Below are 18,565 nucleotides of genomic sequence, written 5' to 3' on the forward strand. Positions count from 1 at the left end.
AAGTGCTCCAGTATTCTGAGTATCCCCTGCGCAACTGAAACAAAGCAAAGCAAAACAACTTTTTAAAATAATTACAGATTCACAAGAATTTGCAAAGAATGTACAGCGAGGTTCCCATGTACCTTTCACCCAGCCTCCCCCAGTGTTAACATCTTGCATAACTATAATAAGTACAATATAAAACTCTTGACAGTGGCACTGGTACAAACCAAAGAGTTTATTCACATTTCGCCCGTTACATATACACTCATTTGTGTAGCTCTATACAGTTTTATCCCATGTACAGCTTCATATAAACCCCACCACATCAAGATGGTTAACTGCACCTTCAGCACAAGGCTCCTTCTGAGGGCCCATTTTAAAAAGCATTCGAGGGACGCCTTCGGGGGGGGCTCAGTCAAGCGTTTGCCTTTGACTCAGGTCGTGATCCCAGGGTCCTGAGATCAAGCCCCACATCAGGCTCCCTGCTCAGAGGGGAGTCTGCTTCTCCCTTTCCCACTGCCCCTCCTGCTCCCGCTCTCTCTCTCTCAAATAAATAAATAAAATCTTAAAAAAAAAAAAAAAAGCACTCCAAGCACAGATATACCTCTTCACATGACCCTACTCCCAGACTTAAGGCCAAACAAGGATATCCTGAGTCCTTGTTTACAGGAGCTCCTCTGATATACTTCCTACAGCCTAGGTAAGTTGACAACCTAATGTTCTATTTCAGAATTTGTTGGCATTTTTTTTTTCATTTTTCATCCCAGTCATGGAGGAACTCCAAACCTCACAGCAGGAGGATCTGAAAAGGTCACCGTTTAGATGTAAAAGAATGGCACAAATCCTTGACCAACCAGTGCTATAAGTTGGTGGGGGCTCCTCAGGAGGGAGACCAGGTATGGCTCTTGTCTTAGTTCAGTATGCCGTAACAAATTATCATACACTGGATGGCTTAAGAAACAGACTGTTTATTTCTCACAGTTCTGGAAACTAGAAGTCTGAGATTGGTGTGCCAGTTGGTCAGGTTCTTGGCTAGAGCCTTCTTCTTCATTTACAGAGAGTTGTCTTATTTCATCCTCACCCAGTTAGCTCACTGGCCTCTTCTTATAAGGGCACTAATCCCATCGTGAGGGCTTCACTCTCTTGACCTAATTACTTCTTAAACGTACCTCATCCAAATACCATTACATTGGGATTATGGATTCAATGCATAAATTTGAGGGAGACACATGCAGTTCATTGCAGCTCCCTTCAAAGCACCTGTAAACTAGGTGGTCCTGCCATGCAGCTGAGGATGGGTTCTGATCCTTGCATGTTGATCAAAGCAGTCAACCCTACCCCTTCCAGGTGAATTCACTTCCTTGCTCATCAGTTTGTGGCCAATCTAGCAAAGAGGATCGTTTTGAACCCATTCCTCCAAGTCTATACATATACAAAAGGAGGCCTAGGCATCCTTCTCTACCCCAGCACAGCAGTGTTCAGGAAAACAGGAGAGATCTGCACCATTAAAACACACCTGTGAGCCCATGACCTTTCTCCACTTGAGTAAGGAAAGAAGTGGTGAGCAGTGAGGCTGGGGTGGGGGTGGGGAACTGGGCCAGGTTATAAGGGGCCTTGTAGAGCACATTAAAGAACTTGGATTTTATCCTCTGCTCTGGTGAGAGATAAAGGCCAAGTGGCTGGGTCACATTACCTCCCTAATCCAATCAGCTGACCTGGACACCTAGCGACAAATTCCGAAGGTGAAATTAAAGTAGAGATGAATGAAGCTTTATTGTTTATTTTCCAAGGAGCGAGTGACAGGTGAAAGTGGACATATTAATTAGCTTTTGTGACTTAAAGAGCTTGTTTAAGGGATGCGATTTTTATTTCTCCAGTTTATCCTTAAGGCAATTTTAGTATCCTATTATCTATAATGATTAAATGTAATCATAAAAGTAATGAGGAAAGCATGTGCTATATTAAAACATTTAAGGCAGAAGTAGACCCTGATTTTCGATTGCGGAGTTAACATTCCTTACAGACATGCTGCTGTTTCAATGTGGGAGTCACTGTCTTTTCTGGTGTTACTTGCTTAAAAACAAACAAATCCACCAAAAAGAGGACTTTTGGTCCCTAAAACCAAGGAAGATGTGACTGCTTAATATTTCTGTTTCCACTAGTTATTAAATGTCTATGACAAAATCCAAGGTCTGGGAAACAAGCACTCTCTGCTTGCTGCCACCTCCTCCCAAAGAACTCAAGGCTTTGAACCTTTTGGGGTGGTGTTTTGCTCTTCTCTTCCTTCTCTTCCCTTCTCGTGTTGGGTGGCTGGCCCACCCAGAGACATAGCCAACCACACAGTGAGGAAGCTCAGGGTAAAAGTCTAAGATCTATACTCAGGGGAGAAACAGTATGGAGGCCAAATTTGCCTGCTTACACTGTTGAAGCTAGTTCCTCTTTAAAATTTCTTTTTTTTTCTTTTTTCAGACACTACTTTTTCCATTAGTTCCTTATTCATTCATTCAAGTGTTGACTGTGCACCTATGTTGTGATAGGCGCAGAGCTAGAAGCTGCGTATACAGTGAGTGGTAAACCGAACAGGACACAACCTCTATTCTCGTGGAACTTATAGTCTCATGTGGGAGAGAGACCATCAATAATCAGGTAAACATCGTATATGACAACTACTCGTAGAGGCTTGAAGGCAACAAATAGAGGGCCTCCCGTGACAGGGAAGGACAGGGGTGCGAAGGCTGTGCACTCTCCCCGAGGAGGTAATCCTTAAGGAAGGAATTAGCGTGCAGAGATCTGCTGGAAAACTGTCCAAGCAGAAGGACCGGCCTAGGGAAGAGCCCTGAGGTGGGGATGATTTCAACACAGCAGGGGTTATCTGGAATGGAGAGATCAGCAAGACTGAGGAGACTGCCAGTGCAGGGTCCTAAACACTCAAGAATCTGTAATGGAAAGTCAGTGAAAAGCTTTAAGTTGGGGGGGTGGTCAGTTTGTGTTTCTGGAAGATTACTCCAATAGACACGCAACACAGACTTGTTGGTTTCTGTGTGCAGGTAGCTCTGAAGGGATCCCGAAGGATCTGGTCACTGTGGTTGCCTGTGGGCTGAGGAACCAGGTGGCCAGGGACAGAGGTGGGAGGCACAAGTTTTACTACGGACCCTTTATTAACTTCTGAACTTGAAGGTATCATATATATATATGATATATATATAGATCCCAAGACTGGAAACAGGAACAGGAAGAAGGCAACTGCAGCTGTCCAGGACAGATCTAAGACACACTTCAGGAAACGGTGAGTTTTACTCGAGTGAGGAAGGGGGAGGCATTCAGATAATCCCTGTTTTTGGATTCAGAATTGAGCAATTAAGTGGATGGTGATGATAACTGAAATTGGGGAGGGGTAAAGAGGGACGCTTAGGGGGCAGTTCCAGAATTTCTACTTAGGAGAGGCTAGCAGTGGTCAGCTAGTTGGAAGTGGGGGCTTTTGTGCATTTGCATAGCACTTCTAGCATCAGGATAGGTTCGATTATACTGCAGTCACCTAAAATATACACACAACATGCACACACTTCAGAACTAAAACACAGCAAAAACGTCAGTGACTTATACAATAGAGTTTTTCTTTCTTTTTTTCTTGCTCAAAGTTTGCTACAGGTCTAAATGACACTCTGGGCAATTTTCCTACACGTGATGGTTTAGCATTCCAGGCTGTTTTGATCTTAGGCATCTGTATCTCAACACATGATAACTTTGCAACAAAGAAAGGGGGCGGGGGGAAACAGCAAGGAGAATTGTGCACCTGTTCCTAAATATTTCCACCCAGATGCAATATGTGTAGTTTCCCCCCACATTTCAGTGGTCACAGTAACTGCCCTCACCAACTGCAAGGAGGTGGATAAATATAAATCTCCCAAATGTCTAGGAAAGGAAGGGGGCTGGAAGTATTGATAAAGCTCTAGTGACATCACTATGATAGTTCCATAAGAATGAAAAAACTTCCAAGGTTAGTATCAAAGAATGGGGTACATTAAAATAAAGAGGCACCTGGCTGGTTCTGTGGATGGAGCATGTGACATAGGGTGTGGAGTCTGAGCCCCACAGAGCATAGAGATTACTTAAGAATAGGGTACAGGTTATAAAAAAGAGTTGAAATATGGCCCATCAATGAACGCCCTCCCCATCGTTAGTTTTGTGTGGGGTGTGTGTGTGTGTGTGTGTGTGTGTACGAGGGACCCAAGAATCCCAATTTTGGACACATTAAATTCAAGATTCTTCTATCTAAATGGAAGTGTCAAATAAGCCACTAAAACATAAAACAGGAGGTCAAAGGGTAGGTCTGGGCTAGAGGTAGAATTTGGGAGATTAAAAAATATATATCTACATTTGGGCACGAGAGTGTGAAGTCCAAGAGAGGGGTCTAGGCCAGTATGGTTAGGGATAAGATGGTCTAAGGGAAATGTAGATGATAATTCAAAGACAATTGTGATCAGAACCATGATGACAACCAAATTTAAAGAGGGGTCTGAAAAGGAGAGTAAGAAGTAACAGTCGCAGAAGAAGGGGAAAGTGAAGTGACACTGTTATGACTAAGGGGAAGAGCCTTAAAAGATATGTGTATTTCTGCTCTTGTCAAAGCGAACTCCTCCACCTGTGTGGCAGAACCATTCTGACTCTCAATTCCTGTCTCTCCACTGAGTCAGATCTATCAGTGCTTAACTTGCTCTAGTGACTTTTCACTGTGTCCTTTACATGGAGCAAGAGGGCAAGGGATCTCTGTGGGGTCTCTTTTACAAAAGCACTAATCTTACTATTCATGAGGGCTTGGTCCTCAGACCTGATCACCTTGCAAAGGCCCCATCTCCTAATACCATTACCTTGGGGGTTAGGATTCCAAATATGAATAGGGGGTGGGGGTGGACACTGACATTCAGATCATAGTAGTGCCTTCTATCACATTGCCCTGCCCAGTTTCCTTCACATCATTTGCAATTCTATACACTTGAGGGAAGCCTAGGTGGCTCAGTGGTTGAGCATCTGCCTTTGGCTCAGGGAGTGATCCTGGAGTCCAGGGATTGAGTCCCACATTGGGCTCCCCACAGGAGAGCCTCTCCCTCTACCAAGGTCTCTGCCTCTCTGTTTCTCATGACTAAATAAATAAAATCTTAAAAAAAGAAACCCACAAAAAAACCAATTATCTACACTTGATCTTAGCCAAAAGACTAAGAAGTGATAGGGCATTTACAATTCTAATTAATGTTTACCTGTACACTGTGAGTGTCTCCCCACTCCAATACAAAGCAAGTTGCAAGAAGATACAAGGAAAGCTTAGGTAGGGGAGGGGATAAGGATTGAGAAGCATAAGCGGTGGTTATTTCCTCTCAAAGTATCACATTTTCAGCAACTTTAAGAGAGTGTTGTTGATAAAAGAGTTAATATGATGAAAATAACATTGGAGCAAGCAGTCTAAAATTCCCATTGCAAAGCAAGCAGAGTAGTTAGTCAAAGGTTGGCACCTGTATGAGGACATGCTGTCCCATCAACCAAAGTCGTGGGGCTCACCATGCCTCTTGACGTGGCCCGGGACAGATAACTCTTATGTTACAACCTGGCTACACCCTTGAGACAGGACCTCATCTACCTCTACACCACAGGACCTAGAACAGTGTCAGTCAATAGTAGGTACTCAATAGTTACTGAATAATTGTATTTACATAATCTTATATAAATTATTTTATCTATATAATTATATAACATACATTACTTCATTATTGATACAATAAATAAATAAAGTTGCAAATGCTGCTGATAGCTTAGTGAGACCTGGGCTGAGACCCACCCAACGACACAGATGTGAACTTCACTGGTAACCTCAGGAGGAGCGTTTGCAGTCAGGTGTTGGCTAAATGGCCAGATTGCAGGGAGGGAGGAGCAAGGGAAGAGAGGCGGCCGAGATGGCTCCTTCCAGAAGCTGTGGCAAAGGGAAGAAAGAACAAGGTAGTGAACTATAAGATGCAAAATGAACAGTTTCGGTTTTTAAAAGGTAGAGACTTCAACATTTTTTGTATGTGAGAACAGAGCCAGCAAAGAGAGAAGTGAAGATGCAAGAGAAAGGGTAGCGGGTGGGGCGTGGACTAGAGTAGATTTGGTTATTTACAGAACCAGGAGTGTTGACCTGCCCCCCAACACACACACAAAGGAAGTAAGGACAGGTGGGGGTAGAGGTCAGGAAGTCCAAGGGGGTGGGCCTTTCTTTCTGAGCATGAAGTGCAGAAACATCACTTCCCAAACTACTCTTCTCAACTTCTCCTCTTAGCCAACTCTTCCGCATTTCTTTCCAGATCCTCTTCACTTCTGCACTGTTAAGCTTTGTCAACGCCTCCCAGCTCTGGATCCGCCTGTAGCTCCTAGGTCTTCAGCTGGCTCAGGGTGTGATCACGGCCAATTGTCGTGGATTGTCCTGCTCTTTGATATTCATATGACAAAATCTATCTTATGAAATTGTAGGAATTCCAGACTTTTTATCTGATTTCTCTAAGTATTAGTGAGGATTTCCATGGAGTATGTTCACATTGCACAAACCCTATCACCCTACTTCTGGAAGTGCAATAATTCAGCCCAGAGATGGACACAAACGTCTCCCTTAATTCCCTAAAATATAACTAAGATATCTGAAGTAAGATTTTATTTGAAAGCTTAGGGATAAACAGAAGGGAATGACAAGAAAGAAAAGTAATAGAGTGTTGTAACTCAAACGCCCAGCCTATTTTGTTCTTGCTCTATCTACCTTGAGATCATCTTCTCAGATGTCAGAAAAGCTCATGTAATTGCAAAGCCCTGTTGATATTCCTTATCACACAGGAAAACTTTCGAAAAGCCCTATTTGAACTCTTCTGCACTTCCAACCAAGTTTCTGCCCCTACGTTGGCAATCTGTTCCCTTCTCTGTCCTTCCAGAAGTTTCCTTCCACAGCACACAGAGATCTCTGGCTTCCAGCAGGCTCATTCTCTAATCATACCCAGCTCAGCAGAACCAAAGCTGGAGGAACTGACCTCTGCAAAAAAGCCCCAGTTGTTACCCAGACCTGACCCAGCATCACACCACACCTGGAAACAGAATTAGGAACGTTTGTCCAAAATTTCTCTGTGGATCCCCAGCATCAGAATCTCCTAGGGTCTGGGAATCAAACCAGAACATGTTTGACTTGTAATTGTTTTAGATGATCGCTTTAGGAAATTACTATGAATCAAACCCTTAGTTTTGGGGCCAACTGTATCGTGTGTGCATATTGCCTTATCACCATTGCAGAATTAATCTCTGTCTCCTCCGTAACTTCCAAACTCATGAAAGAAATACTGTGGATGTGGGAGATTTTATTTACCTGTGGCTGGTGCCACCTAGCGGACATCGTCTCCAAAACAGCTTCGAGTCTAGAATTTTTATCTACCTGCCAAAGGTAGTGATGAAAATGAAGCTGGCTAACGGTTATTCTGGTTAGGCAGTGTGTTGGATGTGATGCTAATTTACTTAAATCCACTGACTAATTTAATCTCCAAAACAATACTAAGAGGTGGGAACCACTACCCCCATTTTGCAAAATATGGAAACTGAGACAAGGAAGCCTTAAGAGTTGCCTCTCAGGAGGTAAATGGCAGAGCGACATTTGGAGTCCAAGCCCTTACCTATTGAGCTGAAATACTGAGTACACTCTGTTAATGAAGAATTCAGCGCAACGCGTTTATATACTGCTGTTGATGGTGTGGTTTAGCACCTGGGAGGTGGCTAGGAGGACTTAGCTCCTAACAGGATCCAAGGAAGTGGCTCAGTTGTCCCTGGAGGCATTAGGAAGGGCCAAAGAAATGTTCCGCACTTGGACACTGGGCAGACAAGGTTCATTCCTCTGGTGTCCTAAATTCCTCTGGTGTCCACAATGCAGGTGGGCCAGGCCTGCATTTCGTCTTTTGTTGCGAGACAAGCAAATATTCACAGTATGTGGGATAACTTAAGTGGGGTGAGGGCTGATGCTCTCCTGCCCCACACATCAAAGTAAGAAAGCTCAGACTCCACTCTAAGCATCAGGAGCCTTTATTCCTGACAAAGGAGGACGGTATCACTCTCTACCATCTCAACGAGAAGTTCAGTTCACAGGAGTGCCTTTCTTCTGTGGAGTAGATCTCTTGGTGCTGTCAGGGTTTTTCTACGTTAACTTGGGAAAATCGAGTCATTCCCAGATGTCTTAGTCACCTGGGGCTCCCATAACAAAGTACCACAGACAGAGTGGCTTACACAGCAGAAATTTATTTCCTCACATTTCTGGAAGCTTGAAGTTGGAGATCTGGTGGTTGGGTTCTGGTGAGAATTCTCTGGCTCACGGAGCCTTTCCTGGATGCATGTACAAGAGCCAGTTCTTTGGCTGTCTCTGTTTCTAAGAGTACTAATCCTATCACAAGGGCCCTAACCCTCATGTCAATCTACTCCTAATTGCCTTTTAATGGCTCCACTTCCAAACACCATCCCGTTGAAGGACAGGACTTCAAAATACGAATTTGGGGAGGGCATAGATATTCAGCCTGGAATATTCTGCCCCTAGACCACTAAAATTCACTTCCTTATCATATGCAAAGCACATTCATTCCACCCCAATGACTCTGTGTCTTCCCTCATTCCATCAACTCTGAAGTCTAAAGCCCAAAGTCACATCTAAGTATCATCTAGATTAGGTATGGGTGAGGCTCTAGATAGGAATCATCCTGAGGTGAAATTCCTCTCTGGCTGTGAACCTGTGAAACCAGACAAGTTATGCACTTCCCTAACACAATGGTAGGACAGGTGTAGGATAGACATTCCATTTCCAAAGGGAGAAATAGAAAAGAAGGAAGAGGTGATGGGTTCCAAGCAAGTCCAGAACTTAGCAAGGCAAATTCCATTAGCTCTTAAGGCTGGAGAATAATCCACTTTGGTTCAATACTCTGCCCTCCAGGGCCCACTAGAGCACCCCCCACCCCCCATTCCCCGCCGCCCCGGGTGGGGTGGACAGCGCCGCCCCCATATGGCTCTCGGTGGGGGTGCTGTCCATGCAGCTTTGCTGAGCAGTCTTGTCTTTGAAACCGAGGTGGAGGCAGCCTTGCTGATCTCTGAAATCACCAGTCAGGTCCTTTTTCTCTGTTTTTTTTTTTTTTTTTTTTTTTTAAGATTTATTAATTTATTCATTCAGAGAGAGTGAGAGAGAGGCAGAGACACAGGCAGAGGGAGAAGCAGGCTCCATGCAGGAAGCCTGATGTGGGACTCGATCCCGGGTCTCCAGGATCACACCCCGGGCTGCAGGCGGCGCTAAACCGCTGCGCCACCAGGGCTACCCTTTTTCTCTGTTCTTGAAGGACAGCATACACAACCAGGGCCAAATAGCCCCAGAGTCTCATCCTGTAAAGTCCAAGGCGTCCAATAGCCATCCTTCACTCCACCTTGTCTTTTCTATTGCCTTCAGTTCACACTGGCAGTGTCTCTGCTGGTACAATCCTATTTCTATGTCAGGCTTCTGTTGGGACGGCTGATGAAGTCCACAAATTACGGCACCCATGATCAGGGTCAGATGACCGCTGAGCCTCACCTTTAGTGTCCTTTCCAAAAAAAGCTTTCTCATTTTATGCAATATGGATAGGCTGAGAATTTCCCAAATCAAATTCTGGTTCCTCTTCGCTTCACTCCTTCATCCCTCCCATTTTGCATTTCACTATGAGCAGTCAGGAGGAACTAAGCTGCTCCTCTGTTCATTGCTGGAAACCTAAGTATCCAATTTCATCACAAGTTCTACCTTCCACAAAACACCAAAACACAAGTCTCGCCAAATTGTCACTTTACAATAAAGGCTTGCTTTTCCTCCAGTAAACATTCCCCCGATTACATGCTCATTTCTCTGCAACCTTACCAGAATCACCCTTAATGTCCACATGCCTAGCACGCACCTCAAAGATCTTCCAAGGTTTCCAGAGCCACTTCCACATATTTAGGTATTTGATATAGCAGCACCCACTTCCTGATACCAAAATGTATTAATCAGCTCTGGTTGCCATAACAAAATACTGGGGCCTGGGGGCTTAAACAACAGAAATATATTTCCTCACTCTTCTGGAAGCTAGGAGTCCGAGAACAGGGTGCCAGCACGGTCAGGCTCTGATGAAAGCGCTCTCCTGGCTTCCTTCTCACCGCATGCTCACATGGCCCTTCATTGCCGAATGTGCAAAGAGAGAAGGGACCTGTTCTCTGGTGACACTTCCTATAGGGGATACTAATCCCATCATGAGGGATGACCACCCGCATGACCTTGTCTACTCTTAATTACCTCCCAAAGGCTTCACCTCCAAACACCAACACACTGGGGGTGTCAAGGCTTCATCCTTTGAATTTTTTTTTGGGGGGGGGGACTCAAAGATTCAGTCCATAACACCAGATATTGTTTTCTTTGGCTTACATGTATTTTTGTTGCAAATGGGTTTGTCTGGAGTTTTTTTTCCCTTTTTATTATATAGTATTTTAAACACCAGAAAAGTTGAAAGAAGAAAACAGAACACCACTGCCTGGATTAATTGCCACATTTGCCTTATCTACACGTTTATATGCCTACCTAGCTATATATTTTTTGTTCAAAGTATCTCGTGGACATCATGATTTTCTACCCACCAGCATGCATCTAACCAAAATATCATTATTATTTTTTAAAATTATTTTTTATTTATTTATGATAGTCACAGAGAGAGAGAGAGAGAGAGGCAGAGACACAGGCAGAGGGAGAAGCAGGCTCCATGCAGGGAGCCCGATGTGGGATTCGATCCCAGGTCTCCAGGATCACGCCCTGGGCCAAAGGCAGGCGCCAAACCGCTGCGCCACCCAGGGATCCCCCCAAAATATCATTATTATGAAAATAAATCCCTTATATCATCTTTTAGCCAATTCATATTGAAATTTCCCCAATATCTTCTATAGCTGTTTCCCTCTGAATTTGGATCAAATGAAGCTTTAGGCACTGCATTTAGTTGGTATAGCTTTTTGGTCTTATTCATCTAGAAAAGTCCTCCTACACATTTTCCCTCAGGACACTGACTTTTTGAAGAGACAACATGATAATGACATTGTGTCCCTATTAACTCTTAAGATCTACAAAGATATTTACCAGTGAAATGGGAGAAATGCTATTACAAAATTATAAGGCATAATTAATGGCCTCAGATTTATTTTTTTTTTAAGATTTTATTTATTTATGACAGAGAGAGAGAGAGAGAAGCAGGCTCCATGCAGAAAGCCCGATGTGGGCTTGATCCCGGACCCTGGGATCACACCCTGGGCCCAAGGCAGGGGCCAACCGGCTGAGCCACCCAGGCGTCCCAATGGCCTCAGATTTAATTCAAACTTCTTACCTGAGTAGAATCAGAAAGCTGATCAGTTGCAGAAATTACCATATTAAAAAAAAAGAAATTACCATATTATTACACGGTAGCAATACTGGAAAACACTGTATGTTTATAATCTTAGAACTCTGCCTAAATTTACCATAGTTTTAAACTTACGTTCATTGTTGGTCTCATCAAAATATGTGGATGAAAATTTTTAAATTCCAACTTAAAAGAAAATCCTCAAACAGTGCAGAAAAATATAAAGTTGCAAGAATCACTCAAAATCAGTCTACATAGAACTATTTTTTAAAAATATTTTATTTATTTATTCATGAGAGACGAGAGAGAGAGAGAGAGAGAGAGAGAGAGAGAGAGAGAGAAGCAGAGACACAAGCAGAGAGAGAAGCAGGCTCCATGCAGAGAGCCCAACGTGGGACTTGATCCTAGGTCTCCAGGATCAGGCCCTGGGCTGAAGGTGGCCCTAAACTGCTGAACCACCCAGGCTGCCCCGGGTAAACTATTAGTAATACTAGGTACACAGTAAGTGCAGCTATATGTATGTCTATATGGGGAGATAGGTAGCAATACTTTTAGAAGAATAACCGGGTACTCTACATGTGACCAAGGCCTGTATGCCCATTCATTGCCCTACCTCTACTCCATCGGTACTGCTCGGGTTTTGATCCTAACAGGCTGGCATCTGGCTGGGGTCAACTAATGGAAGACTACTGGGAAACGAGAAGGTACAGGAAAGGGAGAAGCAAGTGCTTATTCTTGAGGGGCAGCCAGCCGTGTTTTCTCTACCCACCCCCGGCTCTCCTGTGACTCGGGGAACACTTTCTCCCTTTGTCCCTTCAGCCTCAGTGGCTACTGGCTCTTAAACCAATCACCAGGTTATCTCATTGGTTATATTTGGCTTCTCAGCTTTTCTATTAGCTGTATCATCAATTCCTCGCACTAAATTCCCTCACTGAAAATATTTGAAGCAGTTTCTGGTTAGACCCTGACTGCCCTATGATAGATGCTATTTTTAATTAAAATATTCTAATTTTAATGACTTTTACTTGAATTTGATGCAACAAAAGAATATGAAGTAGAAAACTTTTTTCTTTAATGTAGGGGTGCTACGTTCTAAAAGCTCTTTGTAGGTTAAGAAATTATGAAAACCTCTCAGAAGTTGGAGTTGTTATGCTTAATATTTTTAACTGCTTTTCAACTTTAGACAATAAAAGGGATACCTGGATGACTCAGTGGTTGAGCATCTGCCTTTTGCTAAAGTTGTGATCCCAGGGTCCTGGGATCGAGTCCCATCTCATGAATAAATAAATAAATCTTTAAAAAAAAAAAAAAAGTAAAAGTTGATGATTCCCAAAAAACTAGTACCCATGTGCTTTCTGTGACCTGTTCACGATTGTTCAGTTATATTTATTTTGTTCAGGTTCATAACATTTACATTCTATTCTCAGGCATAATTTCCATAGTATTAGTCAACTTACATATCTAAACCAGCTCTATTTCACTAGAAAGTTAAGTTTCACACAGCCAAGACTGGTTACTTGTTTTGTTCACTGATCTATTTAAAGCAACTAGATGAGTGTCTGGCACAAATCAATACTGGTGGAATAAATTATTTACCAAAATGATTCACTTTCTTAGTTTTAAACTGTAATTTCCCTCCTAGTTGGTTAGACTTCATCGTTGTATATGTAGATATGTATAAACACACACTTACAGTTTTCTCACTCAAGAGGAGCTTGGGCTTCTGAGTTTCTTTATGTTTGAAGACCTGGCCGACTACCTTCTGGCATTACGTGTTCTCTGCTCATTTTATCGAATGAACTCTGAATACTGGTGTGATAAACTGTCACTGATTCTTTTTTTTTTTTAAGATTTTATTTATTTATTCATGAGAGACACAGAGAGAGAGAGGCAGAGACACAGGCAGAAGGAGAAGCAGGCTCCATGCAGGGAGCCCGATGTGGGACTCGATCCCGGTACTCCAGGATCATGACCTGGGCTGAAGGCAGGTGCTCAACCGCTGAGCCACCCAGGCTTCCAACTGTCACTGATTCTTTACAAGCCTAGTGGTCAGTGCCTTCCTATAATATTTATATTGTAAGCTTTCATCCAGTTGTTTGCCACATTTATGTGCAAAAGTTTTATACAAGTCTTATTTCGACAAGGCCATATTATTTTCGACATTCTTCAATAAGTCAACAAATACTTTGTGAGTACTTTCTGCTACATACTGCGTGTTATACAAATACAGATGGCCAATGGGCTCTATCCTCAGGAGCTGGAGTGTAGGGTAGACAAAATACGCCTGCTGATACAATATCAAGTACAGAGTCAGGTCTTAGGAGAAACAGTGCCTGGACTTTTTTTTTTTTTTAACAAGTTTTTAAAAAGATTTTATATTTATTCATGATACAGCAGAGAGAGAGACACACAGGCAGAGGGAGAAGCAGGCTCCCATGCAGGGAGCCCAACGCAGGACTCGATCCTGGGACTCCAGGATCACGTCCTGGGCCAAAGGTGGGTGCTCAGCCACTGAGCCACCCAGACGTCCCATGCCTGGACATTTTGAAGAAACAGTAATTATCAAGATGAATGAAGGAAATGACACTTACAGAAGGCCTGTTATATGGCAAGTAATAAAGAGCCTTTGTAGATGTCATCTCCTTTCATCTCCAGAACAATTCTGTAAGAAGAATGATCAGTATCCCCATTTCATGGATACAGATATTGAGCTTACGTGAATGTCCAATTTAACAACTGTCTCTCAGGGAGGGTTGAGATTTGAGCCCAATTCCGGCTGGTTCCAAAGCTCATAGTTTCTCTAATTACCTGTCGCAGGAATGAATCAGAGAAGGCTTGATGGAGAAAGTGGCATATGAGCAATCGCCTGACGGGTAGGTAGGCTTTAAGGTAGGAGTAAGAATTCCAAATCTCCGCCCAGCATTTCCTCAATTGAGGTATAGGTGGGTGTTACTTTAGTGCCAAGAAACTGCTTTTGTTCATTTGGAGACCCAGTTCTGGGGAGGTAGCTATTACCAATTACAGGAAAGAGACTCCAAGTAGCCCTGTTCTTGAGGTTCCTGGCATTCTTCGGTCTTGGATATCTTCCTTATCATCCCTTTGCACAACCACACAAGAATGAAGTCTTCCTGGTGCCAAGATTTATCCTTCTTCTCTGACATTTCTAGAATAGAATAAATTTTTTTTTTAAATTCTTCAAAATACCATGGAGATATAAAGCAGTGGCTTTCAAACTTAAATTCCAAGTCATTAGTGCACTTTGACATTTTAGTGAGTCATAACCAGCAAGCTTTTTCAAAGGGACAGAAGAAAATAGAAACAGCAAGAGGGAATTGGATATAGCAAGGGTAAACATAGCTTTATGACACTTTCATGTGTGATACATATGTGTTTGTGTTTATGTACTGGGCTATGATGTAAAATATATTTGATAGCAACGGACCTTTACTTAAACAGTAACAGGGCCTATTTACAAGCCATGTATGCCAGGGAAGCCTGAAAGCCCTTTCTAACTGGCATGGAGTGGCAGCTGGACTTTGGATGAAAGCTTTCTCAGGTCTAGGAAACAATCTCACAGACTGCTTGCTTACAAACATGGCACAGCTATCAAGCAGTGTAATATTCTAAGCAGTCTTTCAAGAGTAAGCTTATTAGAAAAAAAAAAAAAAAAGGCAATTATCTCTTAGCAGAGGCTCTGGAGGGAGAAGTAGGCCCATCCAGCTCAAAGGTTACCCAGTGCAAAATATGCCTTCTCAGAAGGGGAGAGAGGCTGCAGGACCTCTCTAGATTAAAGTACTCCTATCCAGTTGGGTTATGTGTATTTCTGGGACTCAAAGGATGACTGGGGAAATGCCTTCAATCAGCAATACTCCTTGTGGTTTAACCTTCTTATTCCCTGTATTTGTCTCTTGCCCAGTTTTTTATGGTGTTTGGAAAGCCAGCTGCCATACTTGATAAGGCTTGGCTGTGGTATTATGTTAGAGCTCAGTTTCAAGACCTGGGAGGGAGGGGAGGAAGCTGGGACTATGTGCAGCTGCAGTTATGGCTACCGACTCAGTTTGAGGGCAGATCACACAACTGCTTCCAATACAAAGAAGTCAGAGTCTTAGCTCAACATAGTTTTGCTTTGTGGATCAGTGTGCTAATGGGTTTAAATCAGCCCAACTGACCTCTCTTCAAAACCTATCTCCAATTCATTTTTACAGGTAATAATAACGTTGTAGCTATCATGTAATGTTCATTATCTCATTTAATCTTAACTACCACCTTAAGAAGCAACGATTAGAGTAATTATCTTGATAATAAGAACTGCCATTTAATGAGGGCTTACTGGCTGCCAGACAGTACTAAGTACTTCAGATGAATAAAAACATTTAATTCTCACAACCCTAAAGACAGGTACTATTATTAACCCTATTCTACAAAGGAAGCAAGTCAGCCACAAAGATTAGGTCATCTGCCTAAAGTCTTGCAACTGGGAAATGACAGCACTGGGCTTGGAACCCCCAGTCTTTAACTCTCAAGTTCATCTACCTAATCACCATATTCTACTGCCTTTCCCATCTACTTCTATTTATCAAGCTTTTTAAAAAAGATTTGAGAGAGAAGATTTCAAGCAGACTCCACACTAAGCACAGAGCACGACCGAGAGCTCAATCTCACGACTTGAGCTAAAACCAAGAGTTGGATGCTTAACCGACAGAGCCACCCTGGTGCCCCTACTTACCAAACTTTCTAAAGTCTAGTGGACACTATCCTGATCAGTTATTAACAGTTCATTCATACTTACTAGCATTTTGGATATCATAGCAGTCTCTGGCTTCTTGGTCAACTATTCTCTCTTTAAAAGAATTTTTAAGTAATCTCTACACCTGAGTCTCAAATTTATAACCCCGAGATTAAGAGTTGCACACTCCACCAACTGAGCCCGTCAGGCACCCCAGTCAACTGTTCTTCTCTTATAGGTAATACTATTGGTTCACTTTTCCCCATCCAAATTGAAGTTCTGTCCACTTAAAAAAATTTGTATCTTACTGAACTATGTTGTTTATATGAATAACTTACCATGCTAAGTTTTACATACTTTTTTTGTAATCAAAAAACAATTTTAAAGTAAGTTCCATGCCACATGTGGGACTTGAACTTATGACCCTGAGATCAAGAGTCACACGCTCCACCAATGGACCCAGCCAGGCACCCCTATGGGCTCTTTCTTTACTGTTACTCTAGAATTTTACTCTTCAACGTTCTGTACAATCATACCTTATGTTTCAGCACTCCCAAACACAGACCAACAAAACAAGTCAAACATGCTCTCTGATACCCACCCTTTTTTTCTCTTAGTGTAAACAGTGCTATATAAATGGAAGGTTATTAAAGCATCTTCAAGAACATTAGCTTAAGGATGCCCGGGTGGCTCAGCGGCTGAGCGTCTGCCTTCCGCCCAGGGCGTGATCGTGGAGTCCTGGGATTGAGTCCTGCATCAGGCTCCCTGCATGGAGCCTGCTTCTCCCTCTGCCTGTGTCTCTGCCTCTCTTTCTCTGTGTCTCTCATGAATAAATAAAATCTTAAAAAAAAAAAAAAGAACATTAGCTTATAAATTCATGGGTCAGCAGATGGTCTGCCAGTAAGATGGAAATATGCACCTCAGTGTTTCAGACTGCCCATTACTACAATATTTTGTTCTTATAAATCCTAGGACAGCACCAAGCTATAAAATAAATATGAATATCAAGTTTCTATTGTTGTTTTAAATCGTGCTAATTTTACTTTTTTCCATTTCATAAAACTTGCTTAAATATACTATCAGTAATAAAGATTATTAAATAGAAAGCATGTAGAGCATACTAAGAATGTCAACTTTTAATAAATTGTGACTGATTACAGCAAAGAGGTCACCAACAAGGGATACCAGAGGGCAGCAATAAAATAAAAGTCTTATGTACAGTCTCACTTATCAGTTTAGGGATTAACTTGTCACACTGCTATCGCCCTGATAAAGTGAAGCAACTACAGCTAAGGAGGGAAATGAATATAGAGCACAGATGCTACAAGCAGCGCATGAAAAAAGCAACAGATGTCAAACGAATAATTCAACAAATGTTTGTCTAACATTTTATCAACAGGAAATCTAAAATAAGTGAGTGTTCCCTCCCTAAAATTTCGTAACTTGATGCATCATAAAATGCTGACACAGCTTCTGATTTACAGACTAAATTATGTATAGTATAGTTTGAAGTCTCTTTATTTCAATTCTTTACATACGAGCATCAGCAGACACTGATAATACCGTTATGAACCTGTATTTGCATTAATCTGAAGTACAGCTGACAGGCTAAATGTGAGGAGGGAAAAAAGGGCAGCCCGGCGCGGGGGGTGGGGTGGGGTGGGGTGGGGGTGGGGGGTGGGGGGTGGGGTGTGGGGTGTGTGCGGTTTAGCGCCGCCTTCCGCCCAGGGCCTGACCCTGGAGACCCGGGATCCAGTCCCACATCGGGCTCCCTGCATGGAGCCTGCTTCTCTCTCTGTGTCTCTCATGAATAAATAGATGAAATCTTAAAAAAAAAAAAAAAAAGAAAAAGAAAAAGAAAAAATACAAAGAGGACTTCCTAGCTGAAAACTACCTTTTTCTGTACCTCAAATGGGTGAAAAACGCACGATCCTATCTAGCACTGTATTTAGAGAAAGGGCAAAGGTACGGTTAAGCCTCCTCCAACCTCCCAAACAAAACAAGCTCAGCAATTGAAAGCGTCTTGGAGATCACTTAGTGATACAGAAATTTACCTTTCAACAAAAGCAAGGGTTAAGGCTGATTCACAATTCCCCTTGGCTGTAACTGTACCGAAAAACTTGTATAGGAAGCTTCAGGTGCCGCGGGGAAGTGTATTTCAAGACCCCAGGAAGGGGCACCTGGCCGGTTCGGTGGTTGAGCATCTCTGCCTTTGCTTTGGCTCAGGTCGTGACCTTAGGGGGTGTGGGGGGGTCCCCTGCAGGGAGCCTGCATCTCCCTCTGCCTAGGTCTCTCTCTCTGTGTCTCATGGACAAATACAATCGTTAAAGGCCCCAGGAGAACCTCCATCCACCGGCGAGCGCGGAGCACTCAAGGTTCCGCTCCCCAGGACTCCACGCCGACCTCGCTGCAGAACCACCGGCCCAGCGCACCGCCGCAC

The sequence above is a fragment of the Vulpes vulpes genome, chromosome 5 (assembly GCF_048418805.1).
Source record: "Vulpes vulpes isolate BD-2025 chromosome 5, VulVul3, whole genome shotgun sequence".
Taxonomy (NCBI): Eukaryota; Metazoa; Chordata; class Mammalia; order Carnivora; family Canidae; genus Vulpes; species Vulpes vulpes.